At 35.7% G+C, this 26,503-nt stretch overlaps 1 long non-coding RNA gene across 1 annotated transcript in view; it reads right to left on the bottom strand.

Annotated features, from left to right (window-relative positions):
• Positions 1–268: 268 nt before the first annotated feature.
• LOC113224760 overlaps positions 269–26,503 on the bottom strand; it is a 42,297-nt gene continuing 16,062 nt past the window's right edge. Inside the window, exon 3 of the long non-coding RNA XR_003309359.1 lies at positions 269–407. This is a non-coding gene — a long non-coding RNA (uncharacterized LOC113224760). The remainder of the gene's footprint in view (positions 408–26,503) is intronic.

The raw sequence follows: 26,503 nt of genomic DNA, 5'->3' as shown, positions 1-26,503 counted from the left end.
TACATGAAACTACTAAGGAGTAGATGGCAGAAAAACATTGGATTCCAGTTCTATCTCAGCCCTCATTTGGTTTGAACACTAGAAAAGCTTCTCGCTAACACCTTTACCATGAGTCTCATTGCATTTTAGTTGTCTTTCTAAAAAGCAATGTTAATCTTGACATTTCCCCATACAAAAGAATATTTTAATTACCTCAAAACAAAGAATAAAATTAAAATTGTTCAGATAGACATTTAAGGCCCTTCACAACTGTAGCCTTTTCTAGAGTCTTATCAATTGTTTGTCATCTTTGTCATCTTTGACAGGCTTTGAAAAGTGGAATAGGAGGGACAGTAGCATCTGACAGGGTTTGGTAGATTACTAGGTGAGCCAATATGATTCTTTCCCTGCAGTTTGTATTAGGAAATCTGGAGGGAAATCATCAAATTGTTAACAGAAAAGTAAGTGGACAGATATATAGGTAGCTTTGAATTAATAGTAAAGAGTTAGGATAAAAATTTAGAAGCTTTGCTGCAAATATTTCTAGAGCTGCTTAGGATTCAAATGACTGACTTGTCCGAGCTCAGAGACTAGTTTTGCTACTGTTTCTGCTCCTTCTTAGCTTGGATGCTTTGCTTTGCCTGGCTTCCCTTGAAATCTATGCATATGGTTGAAATCCTTGTTTACTTATTTACATGTCTATCCTTAAAATAAACTCTACATAGTTTAAGATAGCCACAGTTAATCCTTGAGCAACAACAAGGTCAGGGTTGCTGAACCCCACACCCTGTGCAGTCAAAAATCTGCATATAACTTTTGACTCCCCAAACACTTAACTACTAATAGTCTACTGTTGACTGGAAACCTTATTGATTACATAAACAGTCAATTGACACATATTTTATATATGTATTATATCCTATATTCTTACAGTAAAGTAAGCTAGAGGACAGCAGAATGTTATTAAGAAAATCATAAAGTAGAGAAAATATATTTACTATTTATTGACTGGAAGTGGATCATCATAAAGGTCTTCATGCTTGTGATGAAGGTTGAGTAAGCTGAGGAGGAGGAGGAAGGGGAGGGGATGGTCTTGCTGTTTCAGAAGTGGTAGAAGTAGAAGACAATCTATATAAGTGGGCTCGTGTAGTTCAAATCTGTTTTGTTCAAAGGTCAACTGCATAGTGAGCTTATCATTCCCAAACATCACCAGCATGACCAACTTAAGCTCTGTCAACAGGAATGAAATGGTAGATTGGCCCTAAACTAACTTCACCTGGAAAATACTGACTCTTTTTTAAAGTTCTGGGTCTAATATCATGTCCATTGGAAAACCACATTGCCCCACAGAGAGCTTGGTTCTACACCCTTTCACAACATATTTTGCTTCTATCTCTGTTACAGCAGGTAGGGAGTTCCTTGGGCTGTCCCAACAAACCACCACTTACTAACTGGAGACAGAAGACATTTCTATTCTCACACTTCTTAGGTCTGAACTCCAAAATCAGTGTTGGTAGGAGCACGCTCCCTCTGAAGGCTCTAGGCAGGAATACTTTATTGTTCTTTTTGGCTTCCAGGGATTCCTGGCATTCCTTAGATTGGGAAGCATAGCCCCAGTCTCTGCCTCTCTTCATGTGGCCTTCTTCCCTTATTTTTGTGTGTTTCCTATTCTGTCATTTTTTTTTATTACTATTATACTTTAAGTTCTAGGGTACATGTGCACAACGTGCAGGTTTGTTACATATGTATACATGTGCCATGTTACTGTGCTGCACCCATTAACTTGTCATTTACATTAGGTATATCTCCTAATGCTATCCCTCCCATTCCTCCCCACAATATGACCCAGTGTGTGATGTTTCCCTTCCTGTGTCCAAGTGATCTTGTTGTTCAATTCCCACCTATGAGTGAGAACATGCAGTATTTGGTTTTCTGTTCTTGTGATTTGGTTTTCTGTTCTGTTCTTTGCTGATAATGATGGTTTCCAGCTGCATCCATGTCCCTACAAAGGACACAAACTCATCCTTTTTTATGGCTGCATAGTATTCCATGGTGTATATGTGCCACATTTTCTTAATCCAGTCTGTCATTGATGGACATTTGGGTTGATTCCAAGTCTTTGCTATTGTGAATAGTGCCACAATAAACATACGTGTGCATGTGTCTTTATAGTAGCATGACATAATCCTTTGGGTATATACCCAGTAATGGGATGACTGGGTCAAATGTTATTTCTAGTTCTAGATCCTTGAGGAATTGCCATACTGTTTTCCACAATGGTTGAAATAGTTTACAGTCCCACCAACAGTGTAAAAGCGTTCCTACTTCTTCACATCCACTCCAGCACCTGTTCTTTCCTGATTTTTTAATGATTGGCTTTCTAACTGGTGTGAGATGGTATCTCATTGTGGTTTCGACTTGCATTTCTCTGATGGCAAGTGATGATGCGCATTTTTTCATGTGTCTGTTGGCTGTATGAATGTCTTCTTTTGAGAAGTATCTGTTCATATCCTTTGCCCACTTTTTGATGGGGTTGTTTGTTTTTTTTCTTTAAATTTGATTGAGTTCTCTGTAGGTTCTGGATATAAATCCTTTGTCAGATGCGTAGATTGCAAAAATGTTCTCCCATTCTGTAGGTTGCCTGTTCACTCTGATGGTAGTTTCTTTTGCTGTGCAGAAGCTCTTTAGTTTAATTAGATCCCATTTGTCAATTTTGGCTTTTGTTGCCATTGCTTTTGGTGTTTTAGACATGAAGTCCTTGCCCATGCCTATGTCCCGAATGGTATTACCTAGGTTTTCTTCTAGGGTTTTTATGGTTTTAGGTCTAACATTTAAGTCTCTAATCCATCTTGAATTAATTTTTGTATAAGGAGTAAGGACAGGATCCAGTTTCAGCTTTCTACTTATGGCTAGCCAATTTTCCCAGCACCATTTATTAAATAGGGAATCCTTTCCCCATTTCTTGTTTTTGTCAGGTTTGTCAAAGATCAGATGGCTGTAGATGTGTGGCATTATTTCTGAGGGCTCTGTTCTGCTCCATTGGTCTATATCTCTGTTTTGGTACCAGTACCATGCTGTTTCAGTTACTGTAGCATTGTAGTATAGTTTGAAGTCAGTTAGCGTGATGCTTCTGGCTTTGTTCTTTTGGCTTAGGATTGTCTTGGCAATGTGGGGACATTTTTGGTTCCATAAGAAATTTAAAGCAGTTTTTTCCAATTCTGTGAAGAAAGTCATTGGTAGCTTAATGGGGATGGCATTCAATCTATGAATTACCTTGGGCAGTATGGCCATTTTCACAATATTGATTCTTCCTATCCATAAGAATGGTATGTTCTTCCATTTGTTTGTGTCCTCTTTTATTTCACTGAGCAGTGGTTTGTAGTTCTCCTTGAAGAGGTCCTTTTCATCCCTTGTAAGTTGGATTCCTAGGTATTTTATTCTCTTTGAAGCTGTTGTGAATGGGAGTTCATTCATGATTTGCCTCTCTTTTTGTCTGTTACTGGTGTTTAAGAATGCTTGTGATTTTTGCACATTGATTTTGCATCCTGAGACTTTGCTGAATTTTCTTATCAACTTAAGGAGATTTTGGGCTGAGACATGGGGTTTTCTAAATATATAATCATGCCATCAGCAAACAGGGACAATTTGACTTCTTCTTTTCCTAACTGAATATCCTTGATTTATTTCTCTTGCCTGATTGCCCTAGCCAGAACTTCCAACACTATGTTGAATAGGAGAGGTGAGAGAGGGCATCCCTGTCTTGTGCCAGTTTTCAAAGGGAATGCTACCAGTTTTTGCCCATTCAGTATGATATTTGCTGTGGGTTTGTCTTTAATAGCTTTTATTATTTTGAGATACATACCACCAATACCGAATTTATTGAGAGTTTTTAGCATGAAGTGCTGTTGAATTTTGCCAAAGGCCTTTTCTGCATCTATTGAGATAATCATGTGGTTTTTGTCTTTGGTTCTGTTTATATGCTGGATTATGTTTATTGATTTGTGTATGTTGAACCAACCTTGCATCTCCGGAATGAAGCCCACTTGATCATGGTGGATAAGCTTTTTGATGTGCTACTGGATTTGGTTTTCCAGTATTTCATTGAGGATTTTTGCATTGATGTTCATCAGGGAGATTGGTCTAATATTCTCTTTTTTTGTTGTATCTCTGCCAGGCTCTGGTATCAACAGGTACCAGCCATTGCAAAAACATGTCAAAATGTAAAGTCCATCGATGCTAGGAAGAAACTGCATCAACTAGCGAACAAAACAACCAGCTAATATCATAATGACAGGATCAAGTTCACACATAATAATATTAACCTTAAATGTAAATGGATTAATGGTCCAATTAAAAGACACAGACTGGCAAACTGGATAAAGAGTCAAGACCTATCAGTTTGCTGTATTCAGGAGACCCATCTCACATGCAGAGACACACATAGGCTCAAAATAAAGGGATGGAGGAAGATCTACCAAGCAAATGGAAAACAAAAACCAGCAGAGGTTGTAATCCTAGTCTCTGATAAAACAGACTTTAAACCAACAAAGATCAAAAGAGACAAAGAAGGCCATTACACAATGGTAAAGGGATCAATTCATCAGGAAGAGCTAACTATCCTAAATATATATGCACCAATACAGGAGCACCCAGATTCATAAAGCATGTCCTTAGAGACTTACAAAGAGACTTAGACTCCCATACAATAATAATGGGAGACTTTAACACCCCACTGTCAACATTAGACAGATCAATGAGATACAAAGTTAACAAGGATATCCAGGAATTGAACTCAACTCTGCCCCAAGTGGACCTAATAGACATCTACAGAACTCTCCACCCCAAATCAACAGAATATACATTCTTCTCAGCACCACATCACACTTACTCCAAAATTGACCACATAATTGGAAGTAAAGCACTCCTCAGCAAATGTAAAAGAACAGAAATTTTAACAAACTGTCTCTCAGACCACAGTGCAATCAAACTAGAACTCAGGACTAAGAAACTCAATCAAAACTGCTCAACTACATGGAAACTGAACAACCTGCTCCTGAATGACTACTGGGTACATAACAAAATGAAGGCAGAAACAAAGATGTTCTTTGAAACCAATGAGAACAAAAACACAACATTCCAGAATCTCTGGGACACATTTAAAGCAGTGTGTAGAGGGAAATTTATAGCACTAAATGCCCACAAGAGAAAGCAGGAAAGATCTAAAATTGACAACCTAACATCACAATTAAAAGAACTAGAGAAGCAAGAGCAAACACATTCAAAAGCTAGCAGAAGGCAAGAAATAACTAAGATCAGAGCAGAACTGAAGGAGATAGAGACACAAAAAACCCTCCAAAAAAATCAATGAATCCAGGAGCTGGTTTTTTGAAAAGATCAACAAAATTGATAGACTGCTAGAATGACTAATAAAGAAGAAAAGAGAGAAGAATCAAACAGACGCAATAAAAAATGATAAAGGGGATATCACCACCGACCCCACAGAAATACAAACTACCATCAGAGAATACTATAAACACCTCTATGCAAATAAACTAGAAAACCTAGAAGAAATGGATAATTTCCTGGACACTTACACTCTCCCAAGATTAAACCAGGAAGAAGTTGAATCCGTGAGTAGACCAATAGCAGGCTCTGAAATTGAGGCAATAATTAATAGCCTACAAAGCAAAAAAAGTCCAGGACCAGATGGATTCACAGCCGAATTCTACCAGAGGTAGAAGGAGGAGTTGGTACCATTCCTTCTGAAACTATTCTAACTAATAAAAAAAGAGGGAATCCTCCCTAACTCATTTTACGAAGCCAACATCATCCTATTCTGTCTTTTTAAAGTGCATTCATCATTGAATTTAGGGACCGCCAAAACCAAAAAGATCTCATATGAAGATCCTGAATTAAGTACATCGGCAAACATTCTTTTTTCAAAAAAAGTTACATCCTGATGATATTGGTGATCATATCTTTGGGGGACCACAATTCAACCTAATACAGAGCAGTTATTACATTATTTTATAATTCACTTGGCTTTTCTATGAGACTACAGTCCCTCAACTGCAAGACTCACCACTTACTTTTTTATATCCTGGTATTTAGCAGTATCTGGCACATAGTTGAAATTCAATGAATAACACATTGAATAGACACATGAATAAAAATACTAAGTATTTCTCTCTATATTTCTAGGCTGTACTTTCCTAATATTTAAAATGAAAGCCTTACTTTATTTTTATCCACTTTTAGCATTTGATTAGTGGAACAAACAAGCAGAACACTAAATTTGGACCTCTCGACCTTCTCGACCTTCCAGAAAGTCTTTCTGAAAAGATCGTCCCTTACAGTCTTTGATAATTTAAAATAACTAGCTCTGAAAATAAGTCTTTTTTTAAAAAAAAGTTATTCTATGCAACGCTTGCTTTGGGGGTAAACCTATATACAGGATTAGCAGTGTACACTTAATGCCCTTATGGAGACACATCTATTTTATGAGTCAAAAAACTGGGACTATGAACAGATAGGTAAGAACATCTTTATGGCAATAAAGTAAAATAATATTTTAAATCAAGCATAGTTGATACTATGCTGTACAGCCCAGATTACTCCTTCAGGACTGAGACAAACATTCCACCCACATCTGGGAGTAGCTGTGCAGATGACCATGCACAGATGAGTCACTTTCAATGCCCTCTGTGGAAGAGAACTTTCTTGCCTAAATCGTGATCTTCACTGGGGCCAAAGTTCAACCAATGGCAGGTCAATTGTGGGGAACGATAACGGGTCTGAAGGCCCAGCCCCCATTCCACCAGGATGGGATGCTTCTGAAGGGCCACGTTGGCACCAGAGATCTAATGGGATCAACATTTCAGTTAAAATTCTCCTTTGGCTTAATCCTATTTCCAGACAGGCATCAGTCCTGAGGGCACCCCCCAATAATTTTGGGTACACGTCTCTGTCCTAGACGTGTACCCAAAATTGGGCCTACACCTAAGGTACCACACCTGTTCCAGAAGATAATTTAGCATATATTCTGTTTAGCTTTAGTCTTTTTAAATTTAATTTTTAATTTTTTACACTGAGACATTGTAATTGTTCATATTGAGGGGGTAAAATTTGATGTTTCAATGCATATCTATGTTGTACAATGATCTTTCAGGGTCTTTAGTGTATCCATCACCTCAGACATTTATCATTTCTTTCTGGTGAGAACATCCAAAAGCCTCTCTTGTCTATTTTGTAATATACAACAGTTTACTGTTAACCATAGTCCCCTCACTGTGCAATGGAACACCAGAATTTATTTGTGCTATCTACTTGCAACTTTGTACCCATTGAACAACCTCTTTCCATCCTCTCCCTAACCTGTCCCCTTGCAAGTCTCTGGTAACTACTCTTGTACTCTTTTGTCTTTCTGTGCCTAGCTTATTTCACTTAACATGATGTCCTCCAGGTTCATCCATGTAGTCACAAATGACAAGACTTCATTTTTTTTTATGGCTGAATAGTATTCATACACAGACACACACACACACACACACACACACACACACACACACACACACACCCTTTTCTCCACATTCTTACTAACATTTATTTTCTTTTGTGGTTTTGATAATCATCATTCTACCTGAAGTGAAGTGGTACTTCGTTGTGAATTTGATTTGCATTTCCCTGATGATGTTAAGCATTTTAAAAACATCCCTGTTGGTGATTTTTTTTTTTTTTTTTTTTTTTTTTTTTTAAGAAATGTCTGTTAAGGTCTTTTGCTCACTTTTAAATCAAGTTATTTGTCTTTTTGCTGTCTAACTGAGTTTCTTATGTAGTCTGGATATTAACACCTTGTTAGATGTGTAATTTGCAAACATTTTATTTTATTCTGTAGGTTTTCTCTTCTCTCTGTTAATAGCTTCATTTGTTGTACTTTTTAGTTTGATGTAATCTCATTTGTCTATTTTTGTGCTTTTGAGGTCTTGTTTAAAATATCTTTGCTGAGCCAATGTCATGCAACCTTTCCTCTGTGGTTTCTTCTAGTAGTTTCATAATTTTCCACCTTACATTTAAGTCTTTATTCCATTTTGAGTTGGTTTTTCTATATGGTGACAGATAGTGGTCTACTCTCATTCTTCTGCATGTAGATATCCAATTTTTCCAGCGCTATTTATTGAAAATACTAGGTTTTCTACAATCTGTGTTCTTAGAAACTTTGTTGAAAATCAGTTTGCTGAAGATCTATGAATTTACTTCTGGGTTTTCTATTCTGTTCCACTGACCCATATCTGTGTCTTTTTTTTTTTTTTTTTTGAGACGAAGCCTCATTCTGTCACCCAGGCTGGCGTACAGTGGCCTAGTCTTGGCTCACTGCAAGCTCCGCCTCCCAGGTTCAAACCATTCTCCTGTCTCAGCCCCCCGAGTAGCTGGAACTACACGCGCCCGCCACCACGCCCGCCTAATTTTTTGTATTTTTAGTAGAGACGGGATTTCACCATGTTAGCCAGGATTGTCTTCATCTCCTGACCTCGTGATCCACTCTCCTCGGCCTCCCACAGTGCTGGGATTACAGGCGTGAGCCACACGCCTGGCCTCCATGTCTGTTTTTATGCCATGGTTATTATATGTTGGTAGTATATTTTGAAGTCAGGTAGTTTGATGTCTCCAGCTTTGTTCCTTTTTGCTGAGGATAGCTTTGGCTGCTCACAGTCTTTTGTGATTTTACATACATTTTAGAATTTTTTTTTCTATTTCTGTGAAGAGTGTTCTTAGAATTTTGATAGGGCTTACATTATATTTGTAGATCTTTTGGGGTAGTTTTAACTACCATTATATTGGCTATTTTAACAATACTAATTGTTTCAATCCATTCCTGTGGGACATCTTTACATGTTTTTCTGTCTTTTTAAATTTCTTGCATTAATGTTTAATAGTTTTTGGTGTAGAGATCTTTAACCTGTTTATTTCTAGGTAGCTTATTTTTTGTGGCTATTGTAAATGAAATTATTATTATTTATTTATTTTTCAGATAGCTCACTGTTGGCATATAATGAATTTGGTATTTTGATTTTGTGTCCTGAAACTTATCTGAATTTGTTTATTAGTTCTAACAGTTTAGTTGTTGCTGAAATCCTTAGTGTTTTCTTATATAAAATCATGTCATTGGCAAAAGGGACAATTTGACTTCCTCTTCCCAATTTGGATGAGTTTTGTTTTGTTTTGTTTTTTTTTTTTTCTCTCTCTCTCTCGGCTAATTTCTCTGGCCAGCACTTCCAATACTATGTTGAATAGCAGTGGTAAAAGTGGGCATTCTTATTTGTTCTTGATCTCAGAAGAAATGTGTTCACCTTTTCTCCATTCAGTAAGATGTTAACTGTGAGTGTGGCATGTATAGTCTTTACTATGTTGAAATGCACACCTTTTATGCCTAATTTGTTATAATTTTTTATCATGAAGGGATATTGAGTTTTGTCAAAGGACTTTTTTGCATCTGTCGAAATAAACATATAATTTTTATCTTTCTCTCTGCTAATGTGGTCCATCACATTTATTGATTTCTGTAAATCATCCTTGCATCCCTGGGAAGACTCCCAGTTGATCATAGTGAATGATCTCTTTAATGTGATGACGGCTTTGGTTTGCTAGTGTCTTGTTGGGAATTTTTTAATCTATGGTCATCAGAACTACTGGCCTATACATTTTTGTTTTGTTTAGTTGTGTGTGTGTGTGTGTGTGTGTGTGTGTGTGTGTGTGTGTCCTTTTCTGGTTTTGCAGACAGGGTAATCCCAGCCTCATGAATAAGTTTGGAAGTATTCCTTCTTCCTCAATTTTTTGGAATAGTTTATGGATCATTGATATTATTATTACTTGAATATTTAATAGAGTTCAGCAGTGAAGTCATCATATCCTGAGCTTTTCTTTGATAAAAGACTTTTTATTAGATTCAATTTCGTCACTTATTACTGGTCTGTTTAGATTTCTGTTTCACTATAATTTAATCTTCATAGGTTGTATATATCCAGGAGTTTATCCATTTCTTCTGTTATTAAATTATTTGACATTTAGGTTTCTACAATAGTCTTTTATGATTCATTGTATTTCTGTGATATCAATTGTAATGTCTCCTTTTAAACTGTTTTTGAGTATTCTTTCATTTTTTCTTAATTAATCTAGGTAATGGTTTGTTAATTTTGTTTATCTTTTCAATAAACCAACTCTTCATTTTGTTTAGTCTTTATGTTATTTATTTCTACTCTGAGTTTTAACATTTCTTTCTTCTACCAATTTTGTGTTTAGTTTGAGCTTGTTTTTCTGGTTCCTTGAGTTGAATCATTAGCTTATTTATTATAAATCTTTCTTCTTTTTTGATGTAGGCATTTATTGTTATATATTTTCTACTTAGAATTGTTTTTGCTGTGTCCTGTAGATTTGGTATGATGTGTTTCCATTCTTGTTTGTCTCAAATTTTTCAATTTTTAAAAAATGTATTAACTCCTTGATCTTTCAGAAGTATGTTGTTTAATTTTTATGTTTTCATAAAGTTTACAAAGTTTTATCTATTGGTAATTTATATAGTTTAATATCATTGTGGTTGGAGAAGATACCTGATATTATCTCTGTCTTATTAAATTTAAGACTTGTTTTGTGGCATAACATGTGATCTATCCTGGAGAATTCCATATGCAGTTGAGGAAAACAAGTATTCTGATGCTGTTGCATGAAATGTCTTGAATGTTCTGTAAATGTCTGTTAAGTTCATTTTGTCTATGATATGATTTATATCTAATATTTCTTTGTCTATTTTTTTGTGAACAGATGACCTGTTCATTGTTGAAAGTTAGGTGATAAAGTCTCATACTTTTGTGATATTGCTGTCCTTCTCTCTGCTTAGGTCTATTAATATTTGCTTTAGTAACTGAGTGCCTCAGTGTTGGGTGCACATTTATTTATAATTATTATAGTCTCTTCTTGAATTGATGTCTTTACCATTATATAATGACTTCTATGTCTCTTTATACAATATTTGACTTAAAGTCTAATTTACCTAATCTAAAGGTGGCTACTCTTTTTCTCTTTTGGTTTCCATTTGTATGAAATGTCTTTTTTCACTTCTTCACATTCACTTTGCTTGTCTTTAACAGTGAGATGAATCTCTTACAAGCATCATATAGTTGGGTCTTCTGTTTTTTTGTTTGTTTTTGTTGCTGTTTTTATCCATTCAGCTACTCTATATATTTTTATTTGAGAATTTTATCCACTTACATTCCAGGTTATTATTGATAGATAAGAACTTAAGGATTTACTCCTTCCTTTTTGTTTTTTTTTTTTTTTTCTGAATATTTTTGTAGATCCTTTGTTTCTTTCTTCCTCTCTTTGTTTTTTATTCTGTGGTTTGGTGGTTTTCTGTCATGCTGAGCCTTGTTTTCTTTTTTGGATTATTTGTATATCTGCTACAATTTCTTTGTGGTTACCATAAGGATAACATAACATAAAAAGTCTTGTGGTTGTGATAACCTATTTTAAGTTGAGAGCAATTTAACTTTGGTGACATAAAAACACTCTAGACATTTTCTCTCCTCTCCACAATTTATATTTTTGTTGTCTTAATTTACTTTGTTAAAAATCTATTATGTGTTCCTTAGCTGCTAATGATACCTTACTGTTTTTGACTATTTTGACTTGAACCTTCCATACTAAAGGATTGAGAGATTTACATTACACTGTTACATCACTGGGGTATTCTGAGTTCAATTTATGGATTTACTTCTACTGGCAAGTTTTCTATTTTATTGTATTTTCATGATGGTAATTATTGTCCTTTGGTTTCCAGTTGTAGCACTCTCTTAAGCAGTGCTTGTAAGGCTGATTTAGTAGTCATAAATTTTCTCAGATTATTTTTGTCTGGGGAAGTCTTTACTTCTATATTTCTGAAGTATAGCTTTGTTGATAGTAGTATTCTTAGTTGACAGTTTTTTATTCTTTCAGAATTTGAATATATCATTTTATTCTCTCTTGGCCTACAAGGTTTCTGCTGAGAAGTCTGCAGGTAGTCTAATGGAGATTCCCTTCTATGTGACTTGATGCTATTCTCTTTCATGTTTTAGAATTCTCTCTGTTTTGAATTTGGTAGTGAGTATAAAATGCCTTCAAGCAGATCCATTTGAGTTAAATGTAACTGGGGACATTTGAGTTTTCTGAATCTGGATGATCATATCCCTCCCCATACTTGGGAAGATTTCAGCTGTTATTTTATCAAATAGGTTTTCTGTGTGTTTATCCCTCTCTTCTCCCACTGTAACTCCTGTTTATTTTATGGTGTCCCATGAGTCCTGTAGGCATCCTTTAGTTTTTATTACTTTTATTTATTTTTAATATTCTGAGTGGGTTATTTCAAAAATACCTAACTTCAAGTTTAAACACTTTTTTCTTCTGCTTCATCTATTCTTTTGTTGAAGCACTCAATTGTGTTTTTCATTTTATTTACTGCATTATTTAGCTCCAAGGTGTCTGTTTAATTCTTTTTTATAATTGTGACTGTTGATTTTCATTCAGACCATGAATTGTTTTCTTAATTTCATTGAATTATTTGTGTGTATTTCCTTGTATTTCGATGAGTTTCCTTATGATCATTATTTTAAATTTATTTTCAGGCATTTTGTTAGTGTTCTTTTCTTTGGGGTCTGTTACTGGAGACTTATTGTGTTCTTTAGAGGTGTCATGTTTCCTTGATTATTCATGTTTCTTGTGTCCTTACATTGATATCTGCATATCTGTTGGAATAAAAACTTTTTACAATTTTATGCAGTACCTTTAAAAAATTTACCTATTTATTTAATTTAGAATGGGATTTTGCTCTGTTACCCAGGCTGCAGTGCAGTGGTGTGATCTTTATGGAGTAGCTTTTATGAGAAGGCTCTGCTGTAGATGGGCTCTGGGGTTTTATTCGGTTATGTTGCATTCAGTTTGGTTTTGAGTAGACTCAGTAGCATAATGCAGTCTCTTTAGCTTTAATCTGTGTCAACATCTTTTGCGTCAGCAATGTCTGCAATTGCCTCAGTGGCCTAGGCTGTGAGAATTTGTGATGACAGAATTTGTGATGAGGACCAGCTTGGCATGTATGGGCACAGCTAGGCAGGCATCTGTCTCTCTGAGGAGATGAGGCTGCTGTTGGGTCACCTTTTATGCTGGGTGACTCTGCAGTGGTCTGTCAGTGGGACATGGTCACTGCAGGACCAGCTGTTGGGGCAGATGTGAGTATGTATGGGAATGATGCAACCAGGCAGCTATACTGCAGTCTTCTTTGGGGGATAAATTGCAACAATACTGTGTTTTGTTGTACAGCTGCACTGTCCAGTATGGTAAGCACTAGCCAAATACAGCTAGACAAATTTTAATTAAATACAATTGAATAAAATTAACAATTCAGTTCTTTATCCACATTACCCAAATGTGACTAGTTACAGTAATACTGAACATCACAATTATATAACATTTTCATCATCACCACAAAAATGTCTACTGGTGGTGTCTTAGTCTGCTTGGGCTATCATAACAAAATACCATAGACTGGTGACTTAAACAGCAGAAATTTATTTCTCACAGTTCCAGAGGCAAGATCCCTCTTCTTGGCTTGAGGACTGCTGCTTTCTTGAGTCTACACATGGAGGAGAAACAGAAAGTAAGCTCTCTGGTATGTCTTCTTATAAAGGTACTAATCTCATCATGAGAGCCCCACTCTTATAAAGCTAATAACATCTCAAAAGACTAATTTCCAAGTACCTTCACATTGGAGGTTAGAGCTTTAATATATGAATGTCATGGGAACACAATTCAGTTCACAGCCATCAGTGATATGTTAGAGTACAGAATCATTTTACTTGCACTTCTCAGTCTTTCCTCCATTCCTAACTTAACCAAGAACAATTTCTATAGTCTTTGATAGATGTGAGAATAGAAATGTAGGGACCAGGGTATCTTGTTTCCTTATATAAATAGTGTTCTGTTGATCCTCTCCAATTGCTTTTTGGAAAGGAATGCTGATGCCTATGGCCTGGGGGAACATGCACAGTCACTGCCTTGTATGCTGGGCATCTTTCCCTACGCGTATGGACATTCCCCCCAATTCCTCAGAATGTGACCTCTGTGAAAAGCAACCAGTGGTATTTTAGAAATCTCTGGAAAAAAAAAGAAAACATAAAGTGAAAGTGCTCATTGGAAGACCTAAAATTATAAATACTGTAGAGATATGTATGGAAAATGAGATGGAGATAAGAAAGAAACAATGCACTAAGTTGCTTTTAGTGACAAACTTCTCATCTATTTCAGTGGGAACTGGAAAGTATGAGGCATAAAGTACTAGATTTGAATCTTGCCTCTGTCATGTACACTCTATATAATCCTGTGAGCCTCACTGCTTTGCTTGCACAATAGATCTAAATTATATTCTGATAATTAAATAAGAAAATATGTAAATTCAATTTAACCTTTTACCTAATATAGTGTAAGCTGGCACCAAATATTTGTTCTTTCTTCATCGTATTCCATAAGGTTCCACAGGACATAATTTTGTTAGACATTGTTTTTAGACATTGCTTCCATTTACTTTTGTTCACCTTTATTCGAAAGTATAAACAGTGAATTGTATACTATCATGGCCTGAATTAGACTGAAATAATGCAGTATGAGAAGATGGCTTGAATTTGGGCTCTGAAATCAGTTAGATTCAGCTCTGAATCCCAGTTCCATAACTTACTTTATTTGTAATCTTTGGCAAGTTTGACTCTCTAAGTCTCAGTTTCTTCATTTATAATATAAAGATAATAATTGTAGTACTTGTTCTTTGGCTATTGCTAAAATAAGACAAAATAATGTGTGTATAGTGTTTATCTCGATGTCTGACCAATAAAGTGAAAGAAGTGGAAGATAGAAAGGGAGAACGAAGAGAAAAGATGAGCGTTTGAAAATCATAGAAAACTTTAGAGTAAAATCATTTCCATGGCTTCAAACTTCCTTTGGTCCCACTTCATTCCTAAGAAGTGGAGGCAGTGTGCCACAGGAGAAGGAACACGGGTTCAGGGGGTTATATTCATTTTCTAGAGCTGCAATAACAAAGTATCATGGACTGAGTATATTAAAACAATGGACTTTAAAAAATCTCACTACTTGTTTTGTCCTTGTGTGTCTGTTTCTGTGACCCTTGTTGTCTTCTTATAAAGACACCAGACATATTGCATTAATGGTCCACCCTACTCCATTATGACCTCATCTTAATTAATTAATCTAACTCATTTACAATGAACCTATTTCTTTTCTTTTTTGTTTTCTTTTTTTTTTTTTTTCTTTTGAGGCAGAGTTTTGCTTTTGTTGCCCAAGCTGGAGTGCAATGGCACGATCTCAGCTCACTTCAATCTCCACCTCCCAGGTTCAAGTGATTCTCTTGCCTCAGCTTCCCGAGTAGCTGGGATTATAGGCATGAGCCACTGCACCCTGCCAATGAACCTATTTCCATATGAGTTCACATTCTCAGGCACTGGGGATTAGGACATCAACATCTGTTTTTGCGAAACACAATTTAACCCATAACAAGGGCCAAAATTCTTGGACACAAATTGCATATCACCTTCATCAACCTCTAGCTGTGTTCATTGAGTCTAATTTTAACAAAATCTCTCTTCCTTCTTCTCTAAATTAGGAATTGTAATACCCATTTAACTGGTTTATTGTAAAGAGTAAATGAAATATTTGATATCTGTTGTATATCAGGTACCCCAAAACTTTGGTGAACAAATACACACATAATTATTCACCCACAGAAATCCATATGTGTATGTTTAACAATATATTCTGATTATATAAAATATAATTGAAAGTACTGGAATAAAAAAGGTTATTCTGGTTCAGAGAATTTTTTCATATTCTAATTTTTGTCCAAGTGAATTGTTGTAGAAATTATATCAGAACTCTGTTCTGATCACATTGTTTCATAATTCTCAGTAGAAGAATAAAACAAACGTAAGCAAAATTAAAAATTCTACAAGCTCAATTTTGGAGTCGTAATACTCATACAGCTTGTTATCATTTTTAGTTGACAATTTAGCCCTATTCAAGTCCCCAGTAATTATTACAGTCCTCTTGGTTTGTGTAAAGGATGAGTGGTTTTCCTGTTATAGAGTGGTTATTTATTTGCTCTATTACTTAGAGAGACTTGTGGGTGTAGCAGTAAATTGAAATCAACATGATAATTTAAAATGTCCTCTTTGTTATTGATTCATCTTTGGCTTCCAATGAACTGTGACAAGCTCAGCAAACCCATTCATGCCTACTACACTTGTGTATGTCCTCACAAGACATGAATGCCTCTGCATTCAGCTAGATGCTTATAAATTGGATCTCCATGTCACTCTTAAATGAGAAGGTAGGAACACAATATAGCTTAACATAAGAGCAGACTTGTACTAAATGCCTGAGTGAAGCTAAAATAGTAAAAGCTCTGTTCTGTTTTCAACAAGATGTGTGTGCATTGTACATACAGCATTTTATTTTTAACAAAAGATCATTGATGAAAGTCTTTGCATTGCAGAAAGTAAATAGCATAATTGAAGGAAAACAAACCTGCCTGAAGTACTAACATCTATTTTGTCCCTTTGAGACACAACAAGAAAGTTCATGTGGCAGAGTCTTGGACCAATGAGAACTGGGAATCAACACTAATTTTATAACAGGTTTATATAATTTTAGGAATCAACTTTTTACAAAGATTCAAAATTAGCTTTTTTAATTCTCTTATTCTTATATAATGTAAGTCAAGATATTATTTAAAAATATTTCACACTAGACTTTCTCATTCATTTGCTTGCATTCCCTGTCTCTCTATGTGTGTTTATATCATGTTTAGTAGTTCCTCTTTGATTTTTTAGGTCCACTGGTACTTTAATTTTGGAATTTTATATTCATTACTTCCTTAGGTTTCTCCTGCTATAGATACAATCTCTTTCCTTAGCTTTTTAAAACTTATTATTTCTAAATGGATCTTTTCTCATTTTTCATACTCATCACTACACTTATAATTGCTTGTTTTCCATCTGCCTCCCTTCTTTCTTGCCTCTTGGGGCTTCTTAAAATCTCATCGGAAGCTCATCAATGAACCACACTATTAGGAATCAAAGTGGAGTGCTCATAGATAACTATTTACATCAAATAAAAGAAATATGGGAGATTATCAGGGCTTCTGGCTAATTCTGCTCTTTTCCAGGACAAATACCCATAAATCATATGCTAAGAAAGATTGTCTCATAGCTTCTCAGATACTGGGGATGGCTCTTAACAGAAAGACAGGAAAGGGAGATTAAGAGGATAGGTTCCTCAGGTAAAAAAGTGCTTAGTGCATTGAGAACCATAAACTACGGAGAATAGTATGAGCTAAGGCTGTTGGGGGAAGGGTATCTTGCAGGTCATTTCAGACCTGTTAGTACAATGGTGGAATTAAATTGAAGTATAATTGAAAGTTATCGAAATGGTTCAGATAGGACAATAGTATTAGCCAATTCATTATATGCTGGATTTTTCTGAGCACTATGAGGGTAATGAATGGAGAGGGATGGTGAGGATAGATGCTAAAAGGTGTATGATCAAAGAAAGTCAGGGGTCGCTTCAGCAAGATGAGAGAAGAAAGTGTGAATATTTTGTAGGCATTTGTAACACAGTCCAAAAACTTCTACAAATCAGAAAGCAAAATATGAGGTTGGTGTTTCCAGGTATTCTTTTCTTTTTTTTTTTTTTTTTGAAGGACTGCTATTTTGAAGAGAGAAATCCTTGGAAAAATAAGAAAGTTAAATTGGTTGTGATATAATTATGCCCTTTTAATATTAATATTCCATAAGGTTTAGTGTCCTGTAGTAATTTGGGTTGGAGGGATATACTAACTACCAGATTATTTTTTATTTTAATATATACTTTATTATATTATTATATATTATATATAATATGTTATATTTTATACCAACCACCAGGTCTTTTTTGGAAGGACTACTATTTTGAAGAGAGAAATCCTCAGAAAAATAAGAAAGTTACATTGGTTGTGATACAGTTATGCTCTTTTAATATTAATATTCCCCAAGGCTTAGTGTCCTATAGTAATTTGGGATATACTATCCACCAGACTTCATCTGCATACCCAGTCCCAAGACCTTGCCACTTTACTAACTGCTGTGTTTATGTAATTTAGATTTGGTCACATAGTCTTACCATCATAGTGTTTTGATCAAATTAAACTGTGATATAACATTAAATCATGACTGTAGGAAAGAGTTGTATTGAGTGTGCTTTACTGCTGGGTAGCTGCTTCCTGTGGATGGTTGAGCAGGGTGTGCTCCGTACACCCATATTTAATGACCTCGCATCCACACTGATGACCTCTTTTGCCAATGAGGTCTCCACCCCAGCCTCCATCTCTCTCTGCTGCAACTCCTCATGCACCTTTGCAAGTGCTTCTCTGGCTTCCACTGCCAGTACTATCCTTAGTTTAACTCACCCCATCTTGATTCTAACAATGCTGAATAAACTTTCCCTCTGTACTACTGCAATTTTGTTCTCCTGGACATATTGGTCTAAAGCATCCACCATAGGTTTTGAAATGCATCAAAGAGAAAAATGAGAATGTCCATCACAAAGCAGCCAGCATGCAAGATGTGGGATGCATACACATAGCTGGATTGACATGCACTACACCAGAAGGTAAATCCTTTTTTCTGTTCATTCAGACAAGCCATTTGGTTCTTTACAGGTGCACACTCATTTCTTATCACTTATGTTTAGTATGCCTCCTGCTATAGTTTGCCTTTTTTCCTTACTACCATTCCATTGGACACAGACTATAGTTCTTCATGAAAACCACAGACTGCTATTTATAAAGGGCTTTCAGGTGAAAATGTTTCATTTCTTAGAACATTCTTATAAGGTACCCATTTATATCCCACTTGTGTCCTTCTTGGTTTTGTTTCCATGTTTTTCCTATCATTTGTTAGATCTTGATTAACTTAATAAAACATCAGTGAGAAAGATTTAGATATATCTTTTTTTTCTCAGCTTCCTGACCTAGGATATTTCTGACTTATTTTCAAAGCCCTTTCTAGGTTGTTTCTAAAAGGTTTCAAATTCAATATAATGCAATTAGCTGTTTCCCTGGCATTATTTTTTAAAAGAATGGCAGGTATAAATCTTGAAGTCCATCACCATCAATGTTGTCATTTCTATCCATTTGTCTAATTGCTGTTGACCATGGAAAAGTAGTTTTTGATTGAGGTACAATGTAAAGTAATATTGATTATAGTTAATGAACTTTTCAGCAGTTGCTGAATCAATTAGGGAAAAAATATCTATAGTTGCTTCTAATGTAACAAAGTCCAATTTTCATGTCACTGACTTGTAGCCCTTGTTCCTTGCTTGGTTTAGTCCTAGATATTTAAAATAAATCCCTTCTTTTGTTTAATATCAAAATCCCATTGCCCTAAGCAGAAGGATAGTAAAAATAAGTCTATACTCCTGCTGTTCGAATAGAACAGAAGGAAATGAGAACAAAACCAGATTTTACTTTTAATCCTTCAAATAAGAAGCTTTTCTGCATGCATTTAATATCAAAGCAATATACATTGTATTCTAGGTTAACAATCAAGAAATCCATTTCAAGAAGGTATCAGCAGTTTTCAGCTGTTATCACACAGGAAGGAGGCTCAGCTCTGATTTTTCTGAGATGACTGATAATGATAGCATTGTAGGTGGATGAAGCACCTTTCACCCTGAAATGCTTTATAGAAATCACTCATGACAGCTGTGACTGCTGATGCTTAGGCCTCTAGGGACTTATATGCAGCAACAGAAATGCCACATGGAGGGAAAATGGAGAGAGAAAAAAGAAAAGGCTACATTACAGGGATAACCTTATGGCTAAAGATCCATTCAGGAGCAGGGAGGACCTCTTCATGTATATAGTACTCTCAAGATCTGAAGATGGGGGTCTGAAGATTTACAACCTTGTGATCTGTTGTTTCAATGTAACTATTGAAATTTATGCTAGCCTTTGATCTCAGGGCCTCAGTGTCTCTGGGGTGTAAAAATTAGCAGGTTCAAATGTAATATTAGAATAGCTGTTATTCCATGTAATTTTTATTGAATTTTCTTAGCAATCTCTGCTGTATCATAAATGGGTTGGATTATTTCTGTGCATATGGGTGCTCAATGTCTAGCAAATCTGCGTATCATTATTACCTAAAATTCATAGCTCACCTTTAATAAGGCATTGCAACTTACAATATTATATCATATGTTTTTTCATTTGAGCCCCCACCTTTCATAAGTGATAGGAAGGAACTTTTTTGTTGTTGTTTTGTTTTTGTGTTATAGAAGGAGATATTAAGGCTTTCAGAATTTAACAGACTCGTACAAAACTGTGAAGGCACCAACTGATTATCTAACACCAGATCCACTAATGTCTTCCTCTAAGCAATATTACTAAATGATGATTGAGGTTACATTTTTTTTACATTTGTCAAGAAAATCTTCCCTAATAAAACCTTCCATTCCTATGCCAATGATTCTGGAACTCCTGATCCACTAAATAGCCCTTCTTTGAGAATACACATTTTCTTGGTAATCTATATAGCTATGACTGTAGTCACTTCATTTGTTTTAGAGTTTAGAGGGTCTTTTTAGAGTTAAAATTCACGTTGTATAATTTGAGTGATTCACACTGGTATTAATGACCAGTTTTTTCTTATGCCAACATTAGCTAGGTATGCTTTTAGAAAATACTACTGAATATGTCTGTTTTACAGATTGCTCAATGAATTTCATTCCTCCGGTTCCCAGACTAAAAGGACTGAACATCTTCATTACAAAACTTGATTGCTACTAATTTATTGTAAGACAATAATTAGTGTAATTATATTATCCTCCTGAATAAATCAACTACTCATCTCCCACCCTGCCTTTCTGCAAATATAATACTTGCCACGGTTCTAATATGAGAGTGATCAAGACTTTTGTCAAGGTAATAAATAATGTAATCTTGAGCATATGGGGAAAATGAATTAAAATGAAAATTTTCCACTCACCCCTTATATATGGCTCTATAACATTCTTAAGATTGTTAAATCATGATTATAAGGAAGGGTTTTACTTGGCGTGCTTTACTTCTGGGGAGCTGCCTCCTGAGAATGGTTGAGCAGGTTCTGCATTGTGCTCCCATGTGTAATGACCTTGCATCCACACTGATGACAATAATTATTTAATTCAAACATTAAGTGCTTATTTTGTGCCTTTTTTTCTAAAAGATAGGAACATCATTAAACCAGATGGCCTAGGTGTCTGCTTTCATAGAACAAGTATTTCAGCATATGTGTGTGTGTGTTGTGCATGTGTGCCAGAGGGATATACATAAACAAACGAGAAAATATATCAGCTATTTATATGATATGAATAAAATAAAATGGTATGATGTGTAAGTGATTCAAGGACTCTTTTAGACTAAGTGGTCAAGAATTATATTCCTGAAAATGTGACATTTAAGCTAAGATCTGAATGATAAGAAGTATACAAGCAAGCAATGTTCTGAAAAGGAGTATTTTAAGTAGAAGAAACAGAAAGTCCCAAGGCTGTATGAAGAGAACATGTGTGGCTGGAGTTTAGTAAACAAAGGAAAAGTGATACTAGATAAAATTATAGAATTAAAGAGATGAAGAGCAAGTTGTGTAGTAACTAACTAACAAGAGTAAAGAGTTAAGATTTTCTTTTAAACACTGTATAAAGGGATAAGAGCATTTTGAGCTGTGGAATGACATGATCTGACAGATGTTTTTTAAAAGATGCTCTGGTTATAGAGTGATAGAGGATACCCAGCAGGGACACCAGTTAATAGTTGCTTCTGTTTTCCAAGTGAGAAATAAAGATGGCTTGGTGAAGGATGCTCTTCATGGCTGTGGTCAGGATATATTTTGAAGGTACAGACAATAGAATATTCTAATATCCTACATATAGGATATATATTTTATATATAAGAAAGTAAGGCATTAAAACCAACCCCTGTGTTTTTATCTTTTTTTCTCCTTTTCTTTCTCTTTTTCTTTCTCTTTCTCCTTCCTTCCTTCCTTCCTTCCTTCCTTCCTTCCTTCCTTCCTCCCTCCCTTCCTTCCTCCCTTCCCTTCCCTTTCCTTCCTTCCTTCCTTCCTTCCTTCCTTCCTTCCTTCCTTCCTTCCTTCCTTCCCTCCTTCCTTCCTCCTTCCTTCCTTCCTTCCTTTCTTTCTTTCTTTCTTTCTTTCTTTCTTTCTTTCTTTCTTTCTTTCTTTCTTTCTTTCTTTCTTTCTTCTTTCTTTCTTTCTTTCTTCTTTCTCTCTCTTTCCTTCCTTCCTTCCGTTCTTCCTTCTCTTTTTTTTTTCTTTTTTTGAGACAGAGTCTCGCTCTGTCACCAGGGCTTGAGTGCAATGGCATGATCATGGCTTACCACAACCTCTGCCTCCTGGGTTCAAGCAACTCTCCTGCCTCAACCTCCCAAGTAGCTGGGATTACAGGCAAGTGCCACCACACCCGTCTAATTTCTGTACTTTTAGTAGAGGCGGGATTTCTCCATGTTAGCCAGTCTCAAACTCCTGATCTCAGATGATCCACCCGCCTCAGTCTCCCAAAGTGCTCGGATTACAGGCATGAGCCAGTGCACCCAGCACCCTTTGATTTTGTCTTCAACACCTAAAAAACTTTGTTGTCATTTACTGACATAGAAAAGTCCAGTGTACAAGCAGGTTTGTGGTGTTGAATGGGTAGAATACAGAGTTATTTTCTAGATATACTAAGCCTAATATGCTGTTTTTAGATACATACTCAAGTGAGTTGCTGAGTAAGCTGTTTGATAAGCATATTTGGGACTCAAGGGGTGATTGAGGCTATAATTAATTTTTTTCAATATTTGATTAATATATATTAAACATTCAATGGAAACTTATTGAACATCTATTGAGATCAGGCACTATACTAGTAATTAAAACACAGAAGGAGAAATATCTATTCTTAGTCTGATTGTAGTAACAACAGAAAATCTGAACACAATATTTTGTGTTGTGATATAGATATGTAAAGGATGCTATGGGTATCATGCAGTTTAGAAGAGATCATGAGTGAAGTGAGCCTTTAGAGAAAAGTGAGAGCCAGTTGAAGCAGGCGGGATAAAGATATTTTAGGTGCAGTCACATGGAGGTAAATTAGAGCTTAACTTTACCATGTGATTTTAGCATAGGTGACATGTGGTAAGGCCTTGGACATTACACTGTTTAAATTTTCTTTTAAAGCTAATGGGAAACAGGGGAGGATTACAATCAGATTTTGTTTTTAGAAAGAATTCTCTAACAGCAGCTTGGAGAATAGATTAGAGGAGGATAGAACTGAAGACTGGTTAATCATTGCATTCATTTTCTGTTAACAGATGAGAAATAACTACTAATGCACAAGGGACTTAAACAAAACCCATGTATTAGCACACAGTTCTGCCAGTAAGAAATTGCAATGGGTTTGGCCAGTGTATTAGTCTGTTTTCATGCTGCCAATAAAGACATACCTGAAACTGAGCAATTTACAAAAGAAAGAGGCTTAACTGGACTCACAGCTCCACATAGCTGGGGAGGCCTCACAATCATGGTGGAAGGCAAAGAGGAGCAAGTCACACCTTACATGGATGGGAGCAGGCAAAAAAACAGCTTGTGCAGAAAAACTCCACCTTATAAAACCATCAGATCTCGTGAGACTATCATGAGAACAGCACAGGAAAGATCTGTCCCCATGATTCAATTACCTCTCACAACACATGGGAATTCAAGACAAGATTTGGCTGGAGACTCTGACAAACCATACAGCTGGATTCATTGTTTAAGGTCCCACAAGGTTGACAGCAAGGTTTGGCTGGGAAATACTTTTATCTGGAAACTCTGAGACCTGTCCTAAGCTGCATCTCACTGAGGAGCATCATCAGAAGCTTAACACTGTGAAAGGAAAAGCTATGTCACTAAAAGAATGAGTCATGAAAAAATAAATAAGCAAACAAAAATAATAAGCCTCAGGGGAGAGGCAATGCCCAGAGTTGTCAAAATAATATATTTTAGGCAGAGTGTAGTGGCTCACTCCTATAATCCTAGCACTTTGGGAGGCTGAGGCAGGTCAGGAGTTCGAGAAGAGCCTGGCCAACATGGTGAAACCTCATCTCTATCAAAAACACAAAAATTAGCCGGCTGTATTGATGGGCACCTGTAATCTCAGCTACTCACAAGGCTGAGGTGGGAGAATTGCTTGAACCTGGGAGGCGAAGGTTGCAGTGAGCCGAGATCCACCACTGCACTCCAGCCTGGGTGACAGAGCTAGGCTCTGCCTCAAAAACAAAAACAAAAACAAAATATGTGTGTGTGTGTGTATGTGTGTGTGTGTATATATACATGTATATATATACATATATATACGTGTGTGTATATATACATGTATATATATACATATATATACTTGTGTGTATATATATATAGAGAGAGGCCAGTTTCCAAAAACAAAAAATTATGAGCTATGCAACTATAAAACTAAGACCTATATACTAGAACAAAAAAAAAAAAAGCATGCAACAGAAACTGCCTATGAAAGTGACCAGAAGTTGGATTTAAAAGAAAAAAGACAACAAAAGTAGCCATTATAAATATGTTTAAATAACTAAAGGAAACCATTATTGAACAAGTCAAGGAAGATATAATAGGTGGGAGCAACGTTGTATTAGGCTGAGAAAATGACTCCAGATGGCAACTTTAAAATCCACAAGAAGTAATGAAGATAATTAGAAATCTTAAATAAGAATGTTTACATATAAAAATCTCTAACTTATAGTTCTTACTAAGTTTTTTTTATTTTCTCTCTTTCCTCCTCTCAGCTTCTTTGAGACATAAAATTATACACAGTAATAATTATAACAATATATTGTCGGATCTGTACCATTATTAGATATAATATGTGTAATAATAATACCATAGAAATAAGAAAATCATAGACAACATTATACTTAATGGTGAAAGACTGCATGCTTTCTCCCCAAAATCAGATGACATAATCTTGTATGCAGAAAAATCTTAAGGAATGCACTATGAATATATTAGAACTAATAAACAAGTTCATCAAGATTACAGTGTACAAAATCAGTATGTGAAATCAATTATATATTTATACACATGCAATGAGCAATCTGGAAATGGAATTGAGGAAACAATAGAATAAAATGCTTAGGGATAAATTTAATGAAAAAAGTGCAAACTTACTCTGAAAACTACAAAACATTTTTGAAAGAAATTAAAGAAGATCTAAATAAATAAAGAAAATATTCCATGTTCGTGATGGAAAGACTCCATATTGTCAAAATGGCAATACTTTTCAAATTGACCTGCTTATTCAGTGAGATCTCTGTCAAAACAAGAGATATATGATAAAAATGTTCTAAATTTTATTGAGGTAATGGTGACATGACTCTGAGTACACTAAAAAAATTGAATTATCCGCTTTACATGGGTAAGTTGTATGGCATATTAATTACATCTGAAAGAAGCTGTTTAAAATGAAAACTTAACAAAGAAAGGTGGGAAAAAGTGAACACTGATTCCCATAAATGCTTAGTTCTAATATTTTAAATTATACAGAAATTTACATTTTAAAAATAACAATCTGTAAAAAATAGCAGAACATCAACAATTTGATTAAGCTGTTCCTTCTCTTACAATGTTGCTTTGAACATGTTCACTATTTTGATATTTTATTTTGAGTGACCTCCAGGTTATCACACTAAAGAGATGGTGCCCCAGAGTGAATTTATGGCCCAGGATGGAGTGTTTCTCTCTCTTCCCTTGTCCTAGTCTTCTTCTACAGATACAGTCAAATAGCTTGGTAAATCCTGCTTTCCTCTCTAAATGCTCACAGAACACTCTTTCATCGGTGAGTTCTTTTTTTTTTCTCTGCTCACTGCAAGCTCCGCCTCCCGGGTTCAGGCCATTCTCCTGCCTCAGCCTCCAGTGGAGCTGGGACTACAGGCGCCTGCCACCATGCCTGGCTAATTTTTTGTATTTTTAGTAGAGATGGGGTTTCACCATGTTAGCCAAGATGGTCTCGATCTCCTGACCTCATGACCCGCCCACCTCGGCCTCCCAAAGTGCTGGGATTACAGGCGTGAGCCACCGCGCCCGGCCCATCTGTGAATTCTAAACTGTGGACCGGAATGGGTATCAAACTCACTTTTAATAATTTCAACAATTTACCTTTTTCTACTCCTTGAAATTGTGTTACCTCAACTTCATTCTCGCCCAGTCATGACGATGCATTTTCAAAGTTTCCTGCGCATATTTTAGGGATCTCAGTACTTGGAGCTCAACTCCTTACTTCTCTTAGACTCCAATGTCCTCTTAACGATGTTTCTCGTATATCTATCTATCTATCTATCTATCTATCTATCTATCTATCTATCTATCTATCT

Source organism: Piliocolobus tephrosceles, chromosome 7 (genome assembly GCF_002776525.5).
Source record: "Piliocolobus tephrosceles isolate RC106 chromosome 7, ASM277652v3, whole genome shotgun sequence".
NCBI classification, from domain to species: Eukaryota; Metazoa; Chordata; class Mammalia; order Primates; family Cercopithecidae; genus Piliocolobus; species Piliocolobus tephrosceles.
This window is presented reverse-complemented; position numbering and strand designations above follow the sequence as displayed.